General features: G+C 54.9%; 1 long non-coding RNA gene across 2 annotated transcripts; it reads left to right on the forward strand.

Annotated features, from left to right (window-relative positions):
• The first annotated feature begins 3,634 nt into the window (after nucleotides 1-3,634).
• Nucleotides 3,635-11,690, forward strand: LOC127566636 (uncharacterized). Of its 2 annotated transcripts, XR_007955758.1 has the most exons (4): nucleotides 3,635-3,772; nucleotides 6,609-6,689; nucleotides 8,593-8,732; nucleotides 11,671-11,690. It is a non-coding gene; the product is annotated as an uncharacterized LOC127566636 (long non-coding RNA). The 2 variants fall into 2 exon arrangements; XR_007955757.1 differs by lacking the exon at nucleotides 3,635-3,772 and having other exon boundaries at nucleotides 6,527-6,689.
• The last annotated feature ends 8,417 nt before the right edge of the window (nucleotides 11,691-20,107 follow it).

Raw genomic sequence — 20,107 nt, forward strand, 5'->3', positions numbered from 1 at the left:
GGATTGAGGTAAAACTGGTAACAGAAGTGGGGCGAGGAGGTCTTTTTTTTTGCCCCAGTCTTGTGCTCTTGGCTTTGGAGTGACCACCGATGAGGTACCACCCCCTCTCTGGGAGAGAAAAAACAACAACAACTTGATAAAGGAGAAATAAAGGACCGCAGATGCCAGAATCCAGAGGTAAAACACGACGATGCTGGAGGAACTCAGCATCCGCGGAGAAAAGCGGGCGGTCGACGTTCCGGGTCAGGGACTGGAGATAGGAAAAGGGGGAAGCCCGATAGGTAGGAGGGAAAAGCAGAGCAGTCGAGAGGTGGACAAAAGAGGGGAGGCGGGGTGGGCACAGGGTGGTGATGGGTAGATACAGGTGAGAGATGGTGATGGGCAGGTGTGGGGGGGGGGGGGAACAGGGGAGAGCAGATCCACCACGGGATGTCCAAGGTAAGAAAAAAAGAGTCTGGGAAAGGGAAGGGGGGGGGGTGTTTCAGGAAGTGGGGGGGGGGGGGGCCGGGGATACCTAGTGGGAGAATTCAACGTTCATGCCATTAGGCTGTGAGGTTCCAAGACGGAAAATGAGGTGCCGTTCCTCCAGTTTGCGCTTGGAATTCTCCTGGCAGTGGAGGAGGCCGAGGACTGACATGTCTGTGATGGGGTGGGAGGGGGAATTGAAGTGACCAGCAACGGGGAGACGCAGGTCACAGTTATGTACGGAGCGCGGGTGTTCCGCAAAACGGCCAGCCAGTCTGCGTTTGGTCTCGCCAATGTAGAGGAGGCCACACTGGGAGTACCGAATGCAGTAGATGATATTCAGGGAGGTGCAGGTGAATCTCTGTTTCACCTGAAATCACAACACTGAACATCCTCATTGACCAATTTATCCTCATTTATCCTTGGCACAGAAAAAAAATCACAAGCTATTTGATAGTAATCTTCCATGTTTTTACTTAAGTAGGCGGTCGTTGACAGTGAAGGTTTTTATTGGGATTCACAGAGGGATCTGGATCAGCTGGGTCACTGGGCCGAGGAATGGCAAATGCAGTTTAATTTGGATAAGTGTGAGGTGTTTCATCTTGGGAAGAGAAACCAGGGTCGGACTCTCATGGTGAACGGTGGGGTCCTGGGGAGCGTTGTAGAATAGAGGGACCCAGGGGTACAGGTACATGGTCCCCTGAAAGTGGCGTCACAGGTAGACAGGGCGGGGAAGAAGGCCTTCGGCACACTGCCCTTCATCGGTCAGGGCACAGAGTACAGGAGCCGGGAGGTAATGTCGCAGTTGTACAGGACGTTGGTGAGCCCGTATTTGGAATATTACGTTCAGTGTTGGTCACCCTGCCAGAGGAAAGATGCCATTAAGCCGGAAAGAGCGCAGAGGGAGATTTACGAGGATGTTGCTGGGACTCGAGGGACTGAGTTATGGAGAGAGAGGTTGGGCAGGTTGGGACTTTTGTCTTTGGAGTGTAGGAGAATGAGGGGTGACAGAAAACCACGAGGGGTATCGATAGGGTGAATGCGCACAGTCTTTTCCCCACGGGGTTGGGGAATCAGGAATTAGAGGGCACAGGTTTCAGGTGAGAGATTTAATAGGAACCTGAGGGGCAATTTTCTCACCTAGAGGGTGGTCCGTACGTGGAACGAGCTGCCAGAGGAATTGGGTGAGGCAGGTACATGAACGACACTCGGACAGGTCCGTGGATGGGAAAGGTTTAAGAGGGGTATGGGCAAAATGGGATTGGCTTGGATGGGAATCTTGGTCAGCATGGGCTGTTTCCGTGCCGTGTGACTGGGTATCAACACCTCTCTGGCAGGGAAAACGATCTCAACAGGAAGGACCCTCCCTATCCCCACTCCCAGCAACTGGAAGGTCCCAAGGGTCCTGAGGTCAACTGACGGACCATTTAACCTCCACTCCTGCCCAGGGACGGGTGCCAACATCGGGCCGCCCCAGAGAGGTCGAAGGTCGAGGGTCAAGGGGCCGACAGACACCGCACACCCCCCACCTCACCTCGTAGGCTGACGTTCTCCCGGTGCAGCTGCCGGTTGCACTGCACCAGGGTCTCCACGGTGCAGAGGTCGGCCGTGGTCACTGGCCCCACCCCCCCGCCGGGCGGGGGTCAGCGGGCCCTCCCGGCGACCATCTCCTGGTCGCCGTCCACCAGGGCGCTGGGCTGTACCATGGCTGTGATGGGGGAGCCTGTCCCCGAGACATCAGCAGGGGGGGGGGGGAGAAGACACCTGAGGGGAAGGAAAGAGAGAACGTTAGTGAAGAGGGGGAGAGGGGGTGGAGGGAGAGGGGGGAGAAGGGGGAGAGGGGGGAGAGATGGAGGGGGAGAGGGGGAGAGATGGAGGGGAGAGGAGGGAGGGAGGGGGAGGAGAGGGAGGAGAGGGGGAGGGGGAAAGGGGTCAATAAGGAGGGGGATGACACGATCAGCGTTACGTGAGATCCGCTCGAGGGGGGGGGAGGGGAGGGGAGGGGAGGATTGGGGGGAGGGGAAAGGGGGAACAGGGAAGAGAGTAAAGGGGTGAGAGGAAAGCGATACAAAAAGACGTAATCAAACCGCCCCCCCCACCCCGTTAACCCCTGAGCCGAGTCTAAAGGAGCGCAGAATCATGCGACCACTGCAGGCCCCGTGAACTTTTGCACCCGTAAGGCCAAAATATGCGGAGACTTCACAACACAACGTGGCGTGCGACGGTCAATCGGCGCCTGGTTCCAAGTTCTCCCACCGCCTTCGGGTGTGCATTGCAGAGAGTGCGACGTTCTGGCCCCCTCCCACCCCTCTCCTCTCTCTCTGTGCCTGCAAACAACAGAGACGGAACTACGCACCTTCCGATCCACTGCGATCACCTCCGCCGTTGTGATATGTTCCCCTTCACCTCCCCCCCCCCCAACTCTCTCTCTCTCTCTCTCGCCCTTTCTTCAGCCTTGGAAAGAATCAGGGTTGAAGCCACGGATAATAAAAAAAAATCCGGGGCAAAACAACAACGCAAGCACAGAACAGAATGCAAGAGGCCTTCGGAGGAAAACAGCGCCCGGAGGAGGCTGGAGAACCCGGAAGGAGCAGAGAGAGAGAGAGAGAGAGAGAGATGATCTGGGTCGTTGCAAAGGGTTGCAATTGACTTTAGATGGAACGCTCCTTGGGTTGGTGGCATGGAACGTTGCCCGGGAGGAATCGAACGTTGCCCGGGCGGAATGGAACGCGGCCCGGGAGGAGTGGAACGTTGCCCGGGAGGAATCGAACGTTGCCCGGGCGGAATGGAACGCGGCCCGGGAGGAATCGAACGTTGCCCGGGCGGAATGGAACGCTCCCCGGGTGGAATGGAACGCGGAATGTAAACATCTGTGATACAATGTGTCAGTTACACGTTACAACGTGTCAATTACATGTTACAAAGTGTCAATTTCACGCTACAATGTATCAATGTCTGGGTGCCGCCGCGTCAGCTGGAACCTAAAATGCGCGCTTGCAATCAATAACTTTGCTTTTAACCTGTCAGTACTCTCGGCCGAGCTCTTCGTTGGAAGGGTTTCCCCGAGGGGCCGCCTCTGTCTCCGTCTCCGTCTCGGTCCCGGGTCCTGCTCGGCGCCCGCCCGAACTTCCTGTCGATTCTGCAAAAAGGGCCGAGAGGATCCGCCTGCCGACGAGCCAGTCGTACCGAGGGCGGGAGACTTTCGGTTTCGGTTTCGCTGAGGCAGGGAGCGCGGCGCAATCCGGCACCCTCGCGAACTGGGGGTCGTGCTGGATCAGTAGATATTCCGGGCGAACGTGGTGTTACAGTAAGCCCGGCTACTGCCACCCTCCCGGGGTGACCGTCTAAATACTGACATACTCCCCGGGGACCCCCTGCAAATACCGACACACTCCCCTGGACCCCCTGTGAAAACACCGACACACTCCCGGGGACCCCTGCAAATACCGACACACTCCCCGGAGATCCCCTGCAAATACAGACACACTCCCCGGGGATCTCCTGTTAATACTGACACACTACCCGTGATCCCCTGTTAGTACTGAAACACCTCCCGGGACCCCCTGTACATACCGATGCACTCCCCGGGACCCCCTGTAAATACTGACTGACACACTCCCTGGGGACCCCCTGTAAATACTGACACACTCACCAGGACCACTGCGGAGAGTTGTGGACACAGCCCAGCGCGTCACGGACGCCAGCCTCCCCTCTGCAGACGCTGTCTATACCCCTCGCTGCCTTGGTGAAGCAGCCAGCACAATCAAAGACCCCACCCACCCAGGTCATTCTCTCCTCTCCCATCAGGCAGAAGATACAGGAGCCTGAGGGCACGTACCACCAGGCTCAAGGACAGGTTCTACCCCACGGTGATAAGACTATTGAATGGTTCCCTTATACTATGAGATGGACTCTGAGCTCACGATCTACCTTGTTGTGGCCTTGCACCTTATTGCACTGCACTTTCTCTGTAGCTGTGACACTTTACTCTGTACTGTTATTGTTTTTACCTGTACTACATCAATGCGCTCTGTACTAACTCAAAGTAACTGCACTGTGTAATGAATTGACCCGTATGAACGGTATGCAAGACATGTTTTTCACTGGACCTCAGTGCAAGTGACAATAATAAACCAATACCAACACATGTAAATACTAAAATACTCCCCCCGGGACCCCCTGTAAATAGTGACACACTCCTCGGGATCCCCTGTCAATACTGACACACTCCCAGGGATCCTCTGTAAATACTGACACACTCCCCAGGACCCCCTGTAATTACCGACACGCTCCCCGGGACCCCCCGTAAATACCGACACGCTCCCCGGGACCCCCTGTTAATACTGACACACACCCCAGGACCCCCTCTTAATACTGACACACTCCCCAGGACCCCCTGTAAATACTGACACACTCCCCGGGATCCCCTGTAACTGACACAATTGCAGGGATATGGACATGTCAGTATTTACAGCTAGTCCCAGGAGTCCGACAGATCTGCCGGTGGTTCCTCGTACTGGGAGGGGTGCAGAGTCTGGCAGGGGTTATGGAGACAGAACAGAGGACAGTATGGCACAGGAACAGGCCCTTCAGCCCACAATGTCTGTGCTGAACATGATGCCAAATGAATTGCCCAACACATCTCCTTTCACCTCTCCCCCTCTCACCTTAAATGCATATCCTCTGGTATTTGGCATATCTACCCTGGGGCAAAAGATTACCCTATAATTTTGTAAACCTCTATCAGGTCTCCCCTCAGCCTCCACTGCTCCAGAGAAAACAAAGTTTGTCCGACCTCTCCTTGTAGCTCATGCTCTCTAATCCAGGCAGCACCCTCTCCGAAGCCCCCACACCCTTCCTGTAACAGGGCGACCAGAACTGCACACAACACAAAACTTTGGCCTAACCAAAGTTTTACACAGCTGTAATGGGACGTCCCGACTCTTGCACTCAGTGCCCCGACCAGTGAAGGCAAATGTGCCGTGCACCTTCTTCACCGCTCTGTTTAATTGTGGGGACACTTTCAGGGAGCTGTGGATTTGGACCCCAGGATCCCCCTGTACATCAGTGCTGTTAAGGGCCTGCCATTAACTGTACACTTTCCCCGTACATTTGACCTCCCAAACTGCAACCCCTCACACTTGCCCGGATTAAACTGCATCTGCCATTTCTCTGCCCAGATCTGTAACTGATTGATATCCTGCTGTATCCTGTGACAGCCTTCTACACCGTCCACAACCCCACCAATCTCTGTGTCGTCTGTGAACTGACTAACCCACCCACCCACATTTTCATCCAAGTCATTTATACACATCACCGACAACAGAGGTCCCAGCACCGATCCCTGCAGAACACCACAGGTCACAGTATAACACCCTCCACCATGACCCTCTGTCTTCTATGGGCAAGTAATTCTGAATGCAAACTCCCAAATCACTGCGGATCCCGGGCACCTTCATCTCCCGGATCAGCCGACCATGACGGATCTTGTCAGATGCCTTACCAAAGATGTAGGGGCCCAAGGTGGGGGGGGGGGGGTTACAGAAATGGGGAGGGGGTAGGGACTGGAGGGGATCTCAGAGACAGGGAGGGGTGTTGGGGCTGGAGGGGGTCACAGATATGGGGAGGGGGTAGGGGCTGGAGGGGGGGATAGAGACGGAGAGGGGTGTAGGATCCGGAGGGGGTCACAGAAATGGGGCGGGGGTAGGGGCTGGAGGGGGGGTCACAGAGACAGGGAGGGGTGTAGGGGACCGGAGGGGGTCACAGAGACGGGGAGGGGCGTAGGGGAGGGGTCACAGAGACAGGGAGGGGTATAGGGGCCGGAGGGGGTAATAGAGAAGGGGAGGGGTGTGTGGACCGGGGAGGGGTGTAGGGGAGGGAGGGAGGGGGGTCATGGAGAAGGCGAGAGGTGTAGGGGCCAGAGGGGGTCACAGAGACGGCGAGAGGTGTAGGGGCCCCCTCACACCCCTTCCACACACCAGCCCTGCCTCCTTGGCTGTGTGTTTGGCACAGGCAGGGTTAAGGAGGCAGGGTTAAGGAGGCCGGTCCCCGTGGCATCAGCTCACCCGATGGGCCTGTGCTGATTCACGGTGAGACTGCTGTCTTAATCCCACCCACTCTCCATTGTGTCTTTGACAATGTAGGGACACATCGCGCTGCCAGTTCTCACAGAGCAGCCGTGGGACTGTCTGCCTGAAGCAAGTTCTCCCGCCTCCCAGCTCTGGGTAAGATGAGCCCCAGGATATGGACCCAACACCGTCCAGTGTGGGAGGGGCGGTGAGGGATCTCTGCACTGTGGGAGTGGGTAGTGAGGGATCTCCGCACCACAGGAATGTCAGTGAGGGATCTCTGCACTGTGGGAGGGGCGGTGAGGGAGCCCCGCGCAGCGTGAGGGATCGCCTGAATGTGTTGGGGGGATGGTGAGGGAGCCCCGCGCAGCGTGAGGGATCGCCTGAATGTGCGGGAGGGGCGGTGAGGGAGCCCCGCGCAGCGTGAGGGATCGTCTGAATGTGCGGGGTGGTGGTGGGGGAGGGGCGGTGAGGGAGCCCCGCGCAGCGTGAGGGATCGCCTGAATGTGTTGGGGGGATGGTGAGGGAGCCCCGCGCAGCGTGAGGGATCTCCTCACCGAAGGCGGAGCGGCGAGGGAGAGTCTCAGTGAGGGGAGGGGCGTCGACCGAGACCGGCAACGGACCGTTTGTTGGTGGGGAGGGAGGGCCTCACCGCGGGAGGGGTGGGGAGGGAGCGCCTCACCGTGATGGGGTAGCGGGGGGGGGGTGCAGTGAGGGATCCTCCCTCCGCCCGGAGGGACTAGGGAGCGGGCGCCCTCCCGGCCGCTAGGGGGCACGGCGACTGGATGGCTGGGAAGGGGAGGGGGCGGGCTCCGGGCGCCCCGCTGCTGCCAGCTGATTGGCCGAGGCCGGCAGGGGGATACACCGTCGCCAGGGCGACGGGGCGATGTATCCCTTTTGTTGCCGCGTGACGTCAGGGGAGCGGGGCAGAGGCGGAAATGGGGATCCCCCTCAGCAGCGGTGAGTGTGGATGGTGGGGACGCTCACTGAGGCGCCCCTCCGGCCGGCTCCAAGCTGGCGGCCGGGCAGAGGACACGGAGCTCGCTCCTCGCCCTCTTCTGCCTTGCATTCTTGCTGCTGCTCTCTCTCTTCGCCCTCCAGCTCCTCTTTATCTTCTTCCTCTTCCTGTAAGACAAAGAAACCCATTTTTGTAAAACATCTTCTGACTCTCCCTCCTCTCTCTCTCTGTTTCTAAAACACTATTAATCCTCTACCTCCTCTCTCTCTGTTTCTAAAACACTATTAATCCTCTAACTCTCCCTCCTCTCTCTCTATAACTCTCCCTCCTCTCTCTCTGTTTCTAAAACACTATTAATCCTCTACCTCCTCTCTCTCTGTTTCTAAAACACTATTAATCCTCTACCTCCTCTCTCTCTCTCTCTTTCTAAAACGTTATTAATTCTCTAACTCTCCCTCCTCTCTCTCCCTCTCTCTTTCTAAAACACTATTAATCCTCTAACTCTCCCCTCTCTCTGTTTCTAAAACACTATTAATCCTCTAACTCTCCCTCCCCTCTCTCTTTTTCTAAAACACTATTAATCCTCTCCCTCCTCTCTCTCTTTCTAAAATACTATTAATCCTCTAAACACTATTAATCCTCTAACTCTCCCTCCTCTCTCTCTGTTTCTAAAACACTATTAATCCTCTAACTCTCCCTCCCCTCTCTCTCTTTTTCTAAAACACTATTAATCCTCTAACTCTCCCTCCCCTCTCTCTCTTTTTCTAAAACACTATTAATCCTCTCCCTCCTCTCTCTCCCTCTCTCTTTCTAAAACACTATTAATCCTCTAACTCTCCCCTCTCTCTGTTTCTAAAACACTATTAATCCTCTAACTCTCCTTCTCTCTCTCTCTGTTTCTAAAACACTATTAATCCTCTAACTCTCCCTCCTCTCTCTCTCTCTCTGTTTCTGAAACATTTTTAATCCTCTAACTCTCCGTCCCCTCTTTCTCTTCATAAAACATTAGTCCTCTAAATCCTCTCTCTTTATTCTAAAACATTATTAATCCTCTAACTCTCCCTCCTCTCTCTCTCTCTTTCTCTCTCTGCACGGCGGCAGTCCGCAAGATGAGTTTCCCGGGCCACAAGCAGTCGCCTCTCAGCCAGTTGGACATCGTCGATATTTACCGACACGACCTGATTGAAGATAAACGATTCAGCCAGTCCGACCCCCATGTCTTCGTGGTGTTGGGTGCCTCGGTGAGTTTTTCCTGGGGTGGGGTTCTGCAGTGTGCGTTGCATTTAAGTTAGTGCTGTATCTTTGCATTGCATCTAATCTAGTGCCTCTGTCTTCTCTTTGGAATCCAATTAATTAATCTGATTTTATTTTAGAATTTACAAACACGGGAAGTGAAACGCTGACAGTCATGGCTGGTAGTTTTAGTTGTTGTTTAAATCCCAGGATCAGAAGGTATTATTGGAGATTGAAACGAACTTGCAAGGTCAACCCGATCCCAGTATCTTAGAGGGGGGTGATGGGCCGAATGGCTTTACCATTCAGGCTTGTGACAGCTCGTTGGAAGAGGTGGGGGCAAGGAGCCCCCCCCACCCCCCCCCAACGGCTGTCTGTCCAACCTTCCGCCTCTCTGCCTGTCTCTCCGCCTGTCACACAGTACCAGACTTTGCCCTTGAACCCCAGTTGCATCCTACAAATCCTGCATGCACCCCTGGTCCAGATGGGGCCTGGAGGATGTGCCTTCATGTTGCTGCTTATCTGAGTCATGGATGTTGCAAATCAGCTCTTGCTTGAGGTTGTGTAACTGTCCGCACTGGGGAAGTGAGAAGGATTTCAACAGCAGAAAAGGAACCACTCCCAGAGCTTGTGGTTCAACTCTCCCAGGGTACAGCATAGGACACAGAGTGAAGCTCCCTCCGCACCGTCCCGTCACACAACCCCAGGCTCAGACACAGGGTGAAGCTCCCTCTGCACCGTCCCGTCACACAGTCCCGGGGTCAGACACAGGGTGAAGCTCCCTCCGCACCGCACCATCCCGGGGTCAGATACAGGGTGAAGCTCCCTCCGCAGTCCCGTCACACACTCCGGGGGTCAGACACAGGGTGAAGCTCCCTCCGCACCGTCCCGGGGTCAGATACAGGGTGAAGCTCCCTCCGCACTGTCCCGTCACACACTCCCAGGGTCAGACACAGGGTGAAGCTCCCTCCGCACCGTCCCATCACACACGCAAATCAAAACAACCTTTTGTTTTGATAGATGAATCCTGTTTGGACAAGTTTGCCAGAGTCCCTTGAGGTTTGAAAGAGGCAGTGTTAATGGAGGGGAACCTGTATTTGCATTTTCAGAAGGTGTAATGGCGTTGTGCTAACCGCTACACTACCGTGCCTGCCACAATTGCAGAAGACAATTCGTATTGGTTTATTATTGTCACTTGTACCGAGGTCCAGTAAAAAACTTGTCTTGCAAACTGATCGTAAAAGTCAATTCATTACACAGTGCAGTTACATTGGGTTAGTACAGAGTGCATTGAGGTAGTACAGGTAAAAACAATAACAGTACAGAGTAAAGTGTCACAGCTACAGAGAAAGTGCAGTGCAATAAAGTGCAAGGTCACAACAAGGTAGATGGTGAGGTCAGAGTCCATCTCATCGTATAAGGGAACCGTTCAATAGTCTTATCACAGTGGGGTAGAAGCTGGTGGTACGTGCCCTCAGGCTCCTGTATCTTCTACCCGATGGAAGAGGAGAGAAGAGAGAATGACCCGGGTGGGTGGGGTCTTTGATTATGCCGGCTGCTTCACCAAGGCAACGAGAGGTAAAGACAGAGTCCAAGGAGGGGAGGCTGGTGTCTGTGATGCACTGGGCTGTGTCCACAACTCTCTGCAGCTTCTTGCGGTTCTGGCAGAGCAGTTTGCCGCCCCAAGCTGGGATGCATCCAGATAGATGCTTTCTATGGTGCATTGGTAAAAGTTGGTGAGAGTCAAAGGGGACAAACCGAATTTCTTTAGCTTCCTGAGAAGTAGGGGTGCTGCTGAGCTTTCTTGACTGTGGCATCTACGTGATTTCAAAGGTATGCAAGACAAGTTTTTCACTGTACCTTGGTACAAGCGACACTAATAAACCAATACCACTTCCAATCAAGGTCGTAGAACAATAACAGAATGCAGAATAAAGTGTTACAGTCACAGAGAAAGTGCAGTGCAGGTAGACAATAAGGTGCAAGGACCACGACGAGGTCGATTGTCTGCCTTATCGTACAAGGGGTCCGTTCTTATAACAGCAGGATAGAAGCTGGTCTTGACTTACATAAGTACATGTAAGTGCGTTTGACATTGGCTTTGATGTTGGAGGGAAGATTGTAGTAGGGATGATTGTATTCATGAAAAGATAAGAGGGGGTAAATTGGCAAATGGAATTTAGCAAGGGTCGGTATTTGGCAATAAGGAATGAAAGGCAGACTGCTAAGTGGAGAGAGACAGCAAACGAGTGGTGCACAGAGGGATCCAGGTGCGCGAGTCATAAGACCTCAGGAGGCAGCTCCTGCAAGTCAAGTTGATTTTATAGCTGTGTGTGCTCACATACAGTGAGGTACAGGAACAATGCAAACCTTGCTTGTAGGTACACACAACACACGGAATATAAATGATGCATAACATTACACCATGCAGTTGTAGGGGAAGATAAAGGCTGCACTTTCTCTGTAACTGCAACACTATGTTCTGTCTGATTTTCTTTTTCCTAGATTGAATTGGTTTATTATTGTCACATGTACCAAGATACAGTGAAAAACTGTTTTGCATGCTGTCCGGACAGATCATTTCATCGCAACAGTGCATCGAGGTCACACAAGGGAAAAGCAATACAGAGTGCAGAATCTACCTTGTTGTGACCTTGCACTTTATTGCACTGCACTTTCTCTGTAGCTGTGACACTTTACTCTGTACTGTTATTGTTTTTACCTGTAGTACATCAATGCACCCTGTACTAACTCAATGTAACTGCACTGTGTAATGAATTGACCTGTACCATCGGTTTGCAAGACAAGTTTTTCACTGGACCTCGGTACAAGTGACAATAATATACCAATACTAGCCGCTCCTGATAGCACATGCCCTCTAATCCAGGCAACATCCTGGTAATCCTCCTCTGCACCCTCTCTAAACCCTCGACATCCTTCCTATAGTGAGGTGACCAGAATTGCATGCGATACTCTGAATGCGGCCCGACCAGAGTTCTGTCGAGGTGCATCATAACTTCTCGACTCCTGTACTCAATACCTCGATTCATGAAAGCCAGGTGGAACTTTTCATCGCACCCGCGCACACGTGGACCTGTGCGTCCGACAATAACTCCACTTTGACCAGACCACGATGCAGGACGATGCCTGGACACATACCACACATTTCTGCCATCGGCTAGGAGATACAAAAGCCTGAGGGCACGTACCACCAGGCTCAAGGACAGCTTCTACCCCACTGTGATAAGACTATTGAACGGTCCCCTTATACGATGAGATGGACTCTGACCTCACGATCTACCTTGTTGTGGCCTTGCACCTTATTGCACTGCACTTTCTCTGTAGCTGTGACACTTTACTCTGTACTGTTATTGTTTTTACCTGTACTACCTCAATGCACTCTGTACTAACCCAATGTAACTGCACTGTGTAATGAATTGACCTGCACGATCGGTTTGCAAGACAAGTTTTTCACTGGACCTCGGTACAAGTGACAATAATAAACCAATTCCAATAAGGTGTCACAATTACAGAGAAAGTGCAGTGCAGGCAGACAATAAGGTGCAAGGGCCACGACGAGGTAGATTGTGAGGTCAAGAGTCCATGTTATTGTACTAAGGGGTGGTTCGCTAGTCTTATAACAGCGGGGTAGAAGCTGGTGTCATCTCGACGTACGGAATGATCTGTCTGGATGGCACGGAAACAGAAGCTTTTCACTACAGACAACACACAGAATATAAATGAGATGTAAATTGTAAACAGTGAAAGGAACGAGGCAAAAAGGCTGTGGTAAAACCAGACCTTAGTGCAACAAACAAAGACACAACCAGAGGCAAGTCCACGGCAGTGCAGGAGGTGGTCTGTAGTGTCCTGTTGCTGAGGTAGGGTTAGGGGTGTGCAGGTCGGTTCAAGAACCGAATGGTTGAAGGGAAGTAGCTTTTTCCTGAGCCTGGTGGTGTGGGGACTTCAGGCTTCTGTACCTCCTGCCCGATGGGAGCTGCGAGGAGACGGCGCGGCCCGGATGGTGGGGGGGGGGGATCTTTGATGACGGACGTTGCCTTCTCGATGCTGTCAGCGGTGAGGAGGGCTGTGCTCGTGATGTACTGGGGCTGAGTCCACTGCTCTCTGCAGCTCCTGTGTGTTGGAATTCCAACCGGTCAGGAGAGGGAGGCGATGGTATTTCGCTGTGTATTGCGAGAGCGTCGGAGTTGTGAAATGGGGAAGTTTTGTTCCAACTATACAGGGTGTACTGAGACCACACCTTGAAAACTGTAGGCACTTCAGCAAAAGTATGCCGCTCTTGGAGAAACTCTAGGAGGGTTTTTAAACAAAAAAGTAAATTCCTGTGGTCTGTCAAAGCTAAAGGTGTTGGGTCTGTACTCTGTAGAGCTTTGCAGAACGAAGGGTGATCTTATTGAGACATTCAGATCCTGATGGGGTCAGACACATGTTGAATTCGGTTGGAGAGAAGCCTCAAAAGACCACTGTTCTCGTTCAATCTCTTTATTACTTGATCCGAGGAGAGAGCACCAAGCCAGGCACCTACGTCCCGGACCGGACGGTCTCTGAGATACATTGATCTGCATACATTCTTATACTTTTTCAGAGGTGCAAACAGTTACCATACAGGGAATGTTCAGGCATTAGTCAGGCAGCAATGCACTTATTTTCTACATCGTGATTGGTTACAGACAAAGGAATTTACCTAAAAAAAAGTTACTAAAGCTATAGTTCCTTAATCTTTTCAGACCATCTTGTTCCACTGGTTATCTTTGTACACATAAAGTTTCTCATGGTGGGCTCAGGGTCAGTTTAGTGGAGCAAGAGTCAAGTGTGCAGACTTGCTGAGACAGGAACTGATTGTACTGTACAATCATATCACAAGACTGAAGAAAACTAGCTGAAGCAAGCAAAATCTCTGAAGCAAGGCACTACAAAGTGAAGCACAGCTATTTCAAGCAGTCTATTACAGCCATAGTGATGTACCCTTAAATTCTCTTTTCAGGGCTCACCATCTTTTACTGTCCTAACCTTTCATTATACCTTGTACACATTCTCACACAGGGTGAAGCTCCCTCTACACAGTCCCATCACACACTCCTGGGGTTAGACACCGAGTGAAGCTCCCTCTGCACCGTCCCATCACACACTCCCGGGGTCAGAAGCAGAATGAGGCTCCCTCCGCACTGTCCCGTCGCACACTCCCGGAGTCAGACACAGGGTGAAGCTCCCTCCGCACCGTCCCGTCACACACTCCTGGGGTCAGACACAGGGTGAAGCTCCCTCCGCACCGTCCCGTCACACACTCCCGGGGTCAGACACAGGGTGAAGCTCCCTCCGCACCGTCCCGTCACACACTCCCGGGGTCAGACACAGGGTGAAGCTCCCTCCGCACCGTCCAGTCACACACTCCCGGGGTCAGACACAGGGTGAAGCTCCCTCCACACTGTCCCATCACACACCCAACTCAAATTAGCATTTTTTTCTGATGGGTAGATCTTGCTTGATAAGTTTACCAGATTTCCCTGAGGGTGCTGGGAGCAGTGTTGATGGAGGCGAGGCTTTAGATGTGGTACATTTACAGAATGTGTTTGATATGGAGCCTCGCAAAAAGGCTGGTGCATTTGACAAGAGCCTGCTTCGGGAGAAGTGTGTTAGCATGGCGTGGAAATTGTTTGTCACAGAGCAGACAGTCTGGTAGGGTAGATGCAGATCTGTTCCCACTAGTGGGAGAGTCTTGAACAAGCAGAGTCATGAGATAAGGGCCCTGCCATTTAAAACTATGCACAGGAATTTCTTGCAGAGGGTAAATTTGTTTATTGGTGTCACATGTACCAAGGTACAGTGAAAAGCTTTGGATGCTGTTCATACAGATCAACGTAAAGTCCTAACTCCTGTACTTCGTACCCTGACTGCTGAAGGCCAGAACTCTCTGCGGTTTCTTGCAGTCCCGGGCAGAGCAGTTGCTGTACCAAGCCAGGATACGTCCGAATTAGATGCTTTCTGCGATACACCGATTAAAAATCGGAGAGGGTCATCGGGGACTTGCTGAATTTCCTTAGATGGATTAATGGGGGGGGAATAAAAGGAGGGAGGGATTGGGGTACTCTCACAGTACAGAAGATGAGACCCTGGGGTAGATTGTATTGGATGGCGGGGCAGCATTTGGGGGGGGGGGGGTGGGGGCTTCCAACTCTGGTTCAAGAGCCGAATAGTTGAAGGGAAGTCACTGTCCCTGAACCTGGCGGTGTTGGGGACTTCAGGCTTCTGTACCTCCTGCCCGACGGGAGCTGCGAGAAGACGGCACGGCCCGGATGGTGGGGGGATCTTTGACGATGGATGTCGCCTTCTTGAGGCAGCGTCTCACGTAGATACTACTGATAGTGATGTATTGGACTGAGTCCATGCGCTTGGTAGTTCCAGTGAGTTCATCTTGCTTGGGTTGTGTTCGATTCCAAGTCTCCCTGTGATTCTTCAGGGCACTTGGAGTATTGTGGAGAGAAGTCCAGTCTCCCTATTCAAGGGATATCGGTGCAGGAAGGTGTCGCTGAGATCGACCAGTCGTGATCCTGCTGAGTGAGAAATCAGAAGAATCACCTCCTCTTCTGTCAAATGTTATAATCACAGGTTATGTTTTGAGGGTACCCGGCCGCATGCATTGCGAGCGCCGGCGGGCCGTGAACCACAATATTTATTTCCTCGCCCCATTGTTTCGCCGGGGCCCGCCCGCCCCCTTCTGGAAGGCGGGGACTCGGTGACGCGCCGGGTCGGCCCCGCCCCCTCCGGGCCTCGCCGTTGCCGGAGGAACGGCCCATTCCACCCGCAGGAGGGGTGAGTGGCAATCGGGGGTGGAATAATTCAGCCTGCTTTGTGACACAAATTGAGCTTCAAGGAGGACGAGCAGCGAAATATAAATACCAACGGTGCGATTAATCACAAATAATCGAGCTGGAGCCGCCGTTTCGGGGAAGAGTTGGTTGTACCACTCGGTAAATTCCCCACATAATGGGGCACCCCGCTTTTGAGGTGGTTGCATCCGGAATCCGGTTGAGAAGAACGGGAGGGGCGGATCAAACCATTCGATGGCGGGGGGGGGTGTGGGTGGTGGGTTGAAGAAAGGGCCGAAGGGGGAAGTCGGGGCCGGGTCGCGGGACGAGGGGGGGGGGCGGGGCCAGGACGGGGGCGGGGCTCTGGTGGGGGCGGAGCCAGGTCAGGGGGCGGAGCCTGGGGCTGCGGAAGATGCAACGCGGGCCGAGCTTCGTGGTGCTGGTGGGAGCCTCGGTGAGGGAGCGCGGAGGGGGGTGAGGGAGCGCGGAGGGAGGGATGATAGCGAGGGATGGGGAAGCGGAGGGAGGGATGGAGGGGAGGGAGGGGAGGGGAGGGAGGGACGGAGGGGAGGGAGGGATGATAGGGAGGGATGGGGAAGCGGAGGGAGGGATGGAGGGGAGGGAGGGGAGGGGAGGGAGGGAAGGGGAGGGAGGGACGGAGGGGAGGGAGGGATGATAGGGAGGGATGGGGAAGGGGAGGGAGGGAGGGGAGGGAGGGATGGGGAAGGGGAGGGAGGGAGGGGAGGGAGGGATGATAGGGAGGGATGGGGAAGGGGAGGGAGGGACGGAGGGGAGGGAGGGATGATAGGGAGGGATGGGGAAGCGGAGGGAGGGACGGAGGGGAGGGAGGGATGATAGGGAGGGATGGGGAAGGGGAGGGAGGGATGATGGGGAGGGAGGGATGGGGAAGGGGGAGGGAGGGTAGGGAGGGATGGGGGAGGGGAGGGACGGAGGGTAGGGAGGGATGGGGAAGGGGAGGGAGGGACGGAGGGGAGGGAGGGATGATAGGGATGGGGAAGGGGAGGGAGGGAAGGGAGGGATGATAGAGAGGGATGGGGAAGGGGAGGGAGGGATGATGGGGAGGGAGGGATGGGGAAGGGGAGGGAGGGTAGGGAGGGATGGGGGAGGGGAGGGACGGAGGGTAGGGAGGGATGGGGGAGGGTAGGGAGGGATGGGGAAGGGGAGGGAGGGATGGAGGGGAGGGAGGGATGATAGGGATGGGGAAGGGGAGGGAGGGAAGGGAGGGATGATAGAGAGGGATGGGGAAGGGGAGGGAGGGATGATAGGGAGGGAAGGGGAGGGAAGGGGATGGAGGGGAGGGAGGGATGATAGAGAGGGATGGGGAAGGGGAGGGAGGGATGATGGGGAGGGATGGGGATGGAGGGGGAGGGATGGAGGGGAGGAATGGAGGAAGAGGGAGTGGAGAGATGGAGGAGGAAGGGAGGAGAATGAGGGAATGGGGGAGGGAGGAGCAGGGAGGGGTTGAGGAGGGAAGGGGAGAGGTGGAGGGGGGAGGTTGGGGAGCAGGGAGGACTGGGATGGGGTGGTGGAGGAGGGAGGGGGGCGGAGGTTGAGCAGGGAGGGGTAGAAGAGGGAGAGGGGGTGGTGGAGGAGGGAGGGGGAGGTTGAGTAGGGAGGGGGAGAGGTGGAAGGGGGTGGTGGTGGAGGAGGGAGGGGAGGTGAAAGGAGGGAGGTTGAGTCGAGGGGGGAGGGAGGGAGGGGGAGAGGTGAAAGGGGGGGTTTAGAGGGGAGAGGAGGGGGAGTGGTGTGGGGAGGGAGGGGGAGGTGGAGGGGGGGTTGGTTGAGTAGGGAGGGGGCAGAGGTGGAGGAGGGGGAGCGGAGGGAGGGGAGGAGGGAGAGGTGAAAGGGGGGTTGAGTAGAGAGGGGTGGTGGAGGGGGGAGGTTTAGCGAGGGGCAGAGGTGGAGGGGGGAGGTTTAGCGAGGGGGCAGAGGTGGAGGGGGGAGGGAGGGGGAGAGGTGAAAGGGGGTGTTTAGGGAGGGGGGGAGAGGCGGAGGAGGGGGAGGGAGATATAAAACAGCACCCCCAAGGTGCTGTGACGGGGTAGAAGAGCAGATGATCCCACCCAGTGTGAGGGGGGTGCAGTTACAAGCCGAGAGACTTGTTGTTTGGAACACAGAACAACACAGGAACAGGCCCTTTGGCCCACAACCTTGGCTGAACTAATTAAGAGAGTGACACCTCATCCCTTCTGCCTGCACCAAGTCCGTCTCCCTCCATTCCCTGCTCATCCATGTGCCTGTCGAAACGCCTCGATCGTATCTGCCTCCACCCCCACCACTGGCAGCACATTCCAGGCACCCACTGCTCTCCGTGTAAAAGAAAAAGCTTGCCCCGCACATCTCCTCTGAACTTGCCCCCTCTCGCCTTAAATGCATGCTCTCTGGAGAGAAGAGAGAATGTCCCGGGTGGGTGGGGTCTTTGAATATGCCGGCTGCTTCACCAAGACAGCGAGAGGTAAAGACAGAGTCCAAGGAGGGAAGGCTGGTGTCCGTGACGCGCTGGGCTGTGTCCACAACTCTCTGCAGTTTCTTGCGGTTCCGGGCAGAGCAGTTGCTGGAACCCTGATGCATCCAGATAGGATGCTTTCTGTGGTGCATTGATAACAATTGGTGAGTGTCAAAGGGGACGTGCCAAATTTCTTCAGCTTCTTGAGTAAGCAGAGGCGCTGGTGAGCTTCCTTGGCTGTGGCGTCTACGTGATTTGACCAGGACAGGCTGTTGGTGATGTTCACTCCCAGGAACATGAAGCTCTCAACCCTCTCGACCTCGGCACCATTGATGTAGATGGGCACGTACACTGCCCCCTTTCCTGAAGTCAATGACCAGCTGTTTTGCTGGCATTGAGGGAAAGGTTGTTGTCATGACACCATTCTACTAAGCTCTCTATCTCCTTCCTGTAGTCCGACTCATCACTCTCTGAGATACGGCCCACTACGGTGGTATTATCTGCAAACTTGTAGGTGGAGCTAGAGCAGAATTTGGCCACACAGTCATGAATGTATAGGGAGTAGAGTACAGGGTTGAGGACGCAGCCTTGTAGGGCACCAGTGTTGAGAATAATCGTGCTGGAGGTATTACTGCCTGTCCCCGCTGATTGAGGTTGATAAGGAGGAGAGACTGGGGGGGGATAATGTGGCAGAGCATTTGAGCCTCATTTGATAGGGCATGTTCAAGGGACAGAATCCTGCTCCGACGTGAGAGGAGAGATTGAACAGTGATACATCAAAGGCCTTGGGTGCTCTTGTATACCAGTCACTGAAGGTCGGTGTACAGTCGCCAACCAGATAAACGTCCGTTGGCTTTTATAGGTGTTGGTTATTATTGTCACTTGTACTGAGGTCCAGTGAAAAACTTGTCTTACAAACCGATTGTACAGGTTAATTTCATTACACAGTGCAGTTACATTGGGTTAGTACAGAGTGCATTGAGGTAGTACAGGTGTTACTGCGATTGGACTGGAAAGGTTTTCGAGGGACAATGCAGGGGGATGGGATTAGCTCAGGAAGGCCTCCTGGTCGGCACAGAGTAGATGGGCTGAAGGGACTTTCTTTGTGCTCGATGACTCCCGAGTGATGTTGTACTTGGACGGGCCTGAGTGCCCTTGGTGTGGTATGGTGTTTCCCTCCGGCTGGGGAGCCGAGGAGCAGGGGTCCCATCTTAGAATAAGGGGGTCAGCCCATCTGGGATGGAGATGGGGTGGGGGGGGGGTGGTGTGGGTGGTGAATCCCCAGGAGTTCTCTTCCCCAGAGGCTGAGTCGCCGGAAGGGTTCGAGGAGGAAGTGGGCAGAGTTCCGGATCGGAGGGTGGTGGGAATCCGGGATTGGCTTGGATTACGGTCTGGGGCGTTGGAATGGCTTTGGGGGTGGGGGGTGTGGGGGGCGGCGTCCGGGTCGTGTCCTGGGGTGAGGTGAGGGGGTGTGTCCTGTCATGGGGTGGAGAGGGGGAGGTGGGGAATAGGGGAAGCGAGGTTGCAGTTGGCAGAGAGGGAGGGGGGAGGAGGAGGGAGGGAAGGGAAGAGGGCGGGTTGGGAAGGAGGGGGAAGAGGGGAGGGGGTTGGGCTGAAGGAGTGCGGGGGGGGGCGGGGTGAGAGGATGGTGGACAGCCTGGAATGGTGGTGGGAGACGTGGGAGTGAGTTTCACAGGGAGGGGCCTTAGGTCCCAGCGGAGTTGGGTTTCAGAAGGCAGAGAGAGGGGTCTCCTCAGGGAGGAGGGCAGTCTGAGGGGTGCTGGAAGGAGGTATGAGGGAGCCTTGTTTCCCCCTCCCCCCTCCCCTCCCCTCCCCTCACCCCCCCCTCCCCCTCACCCCCCCCCCCCCCTCACCCCATTGCTGTGGTGCTCTCCAGCCCTGGGTACAATGGGGCAGGGTGGGGAAGGAGATCCCTGTCCCCAGTCCCGGAGCCCAGGACCCCACTGCTGGGACTGGGGTTTTAGAGTCCAGGGTGAGGGTTATGGGTAGGGGGATACCCGGTCGGCGTCCCCTCCATGTCCCCCGGCACTGGACCCCCCGCTCCCTCCCCTTGTGTCCGCAGGGCGAA

The sequence above is a fragment of the Pristis pectinata genome, chromosome 43 (genome assembly GCF_009764475.1).
Source record: "Pristis pectinata isolate sPriPec2 chromosome 43, sPriPec2.1.pri, whole genome shotgun sequence".
NCBI classification, from domain to species: Eukaryota; Metazoa; Chordata; class Chondrichthyes; order Rhinopristiformes; family Pristidae; genus Pristis; species Pristis pectinata.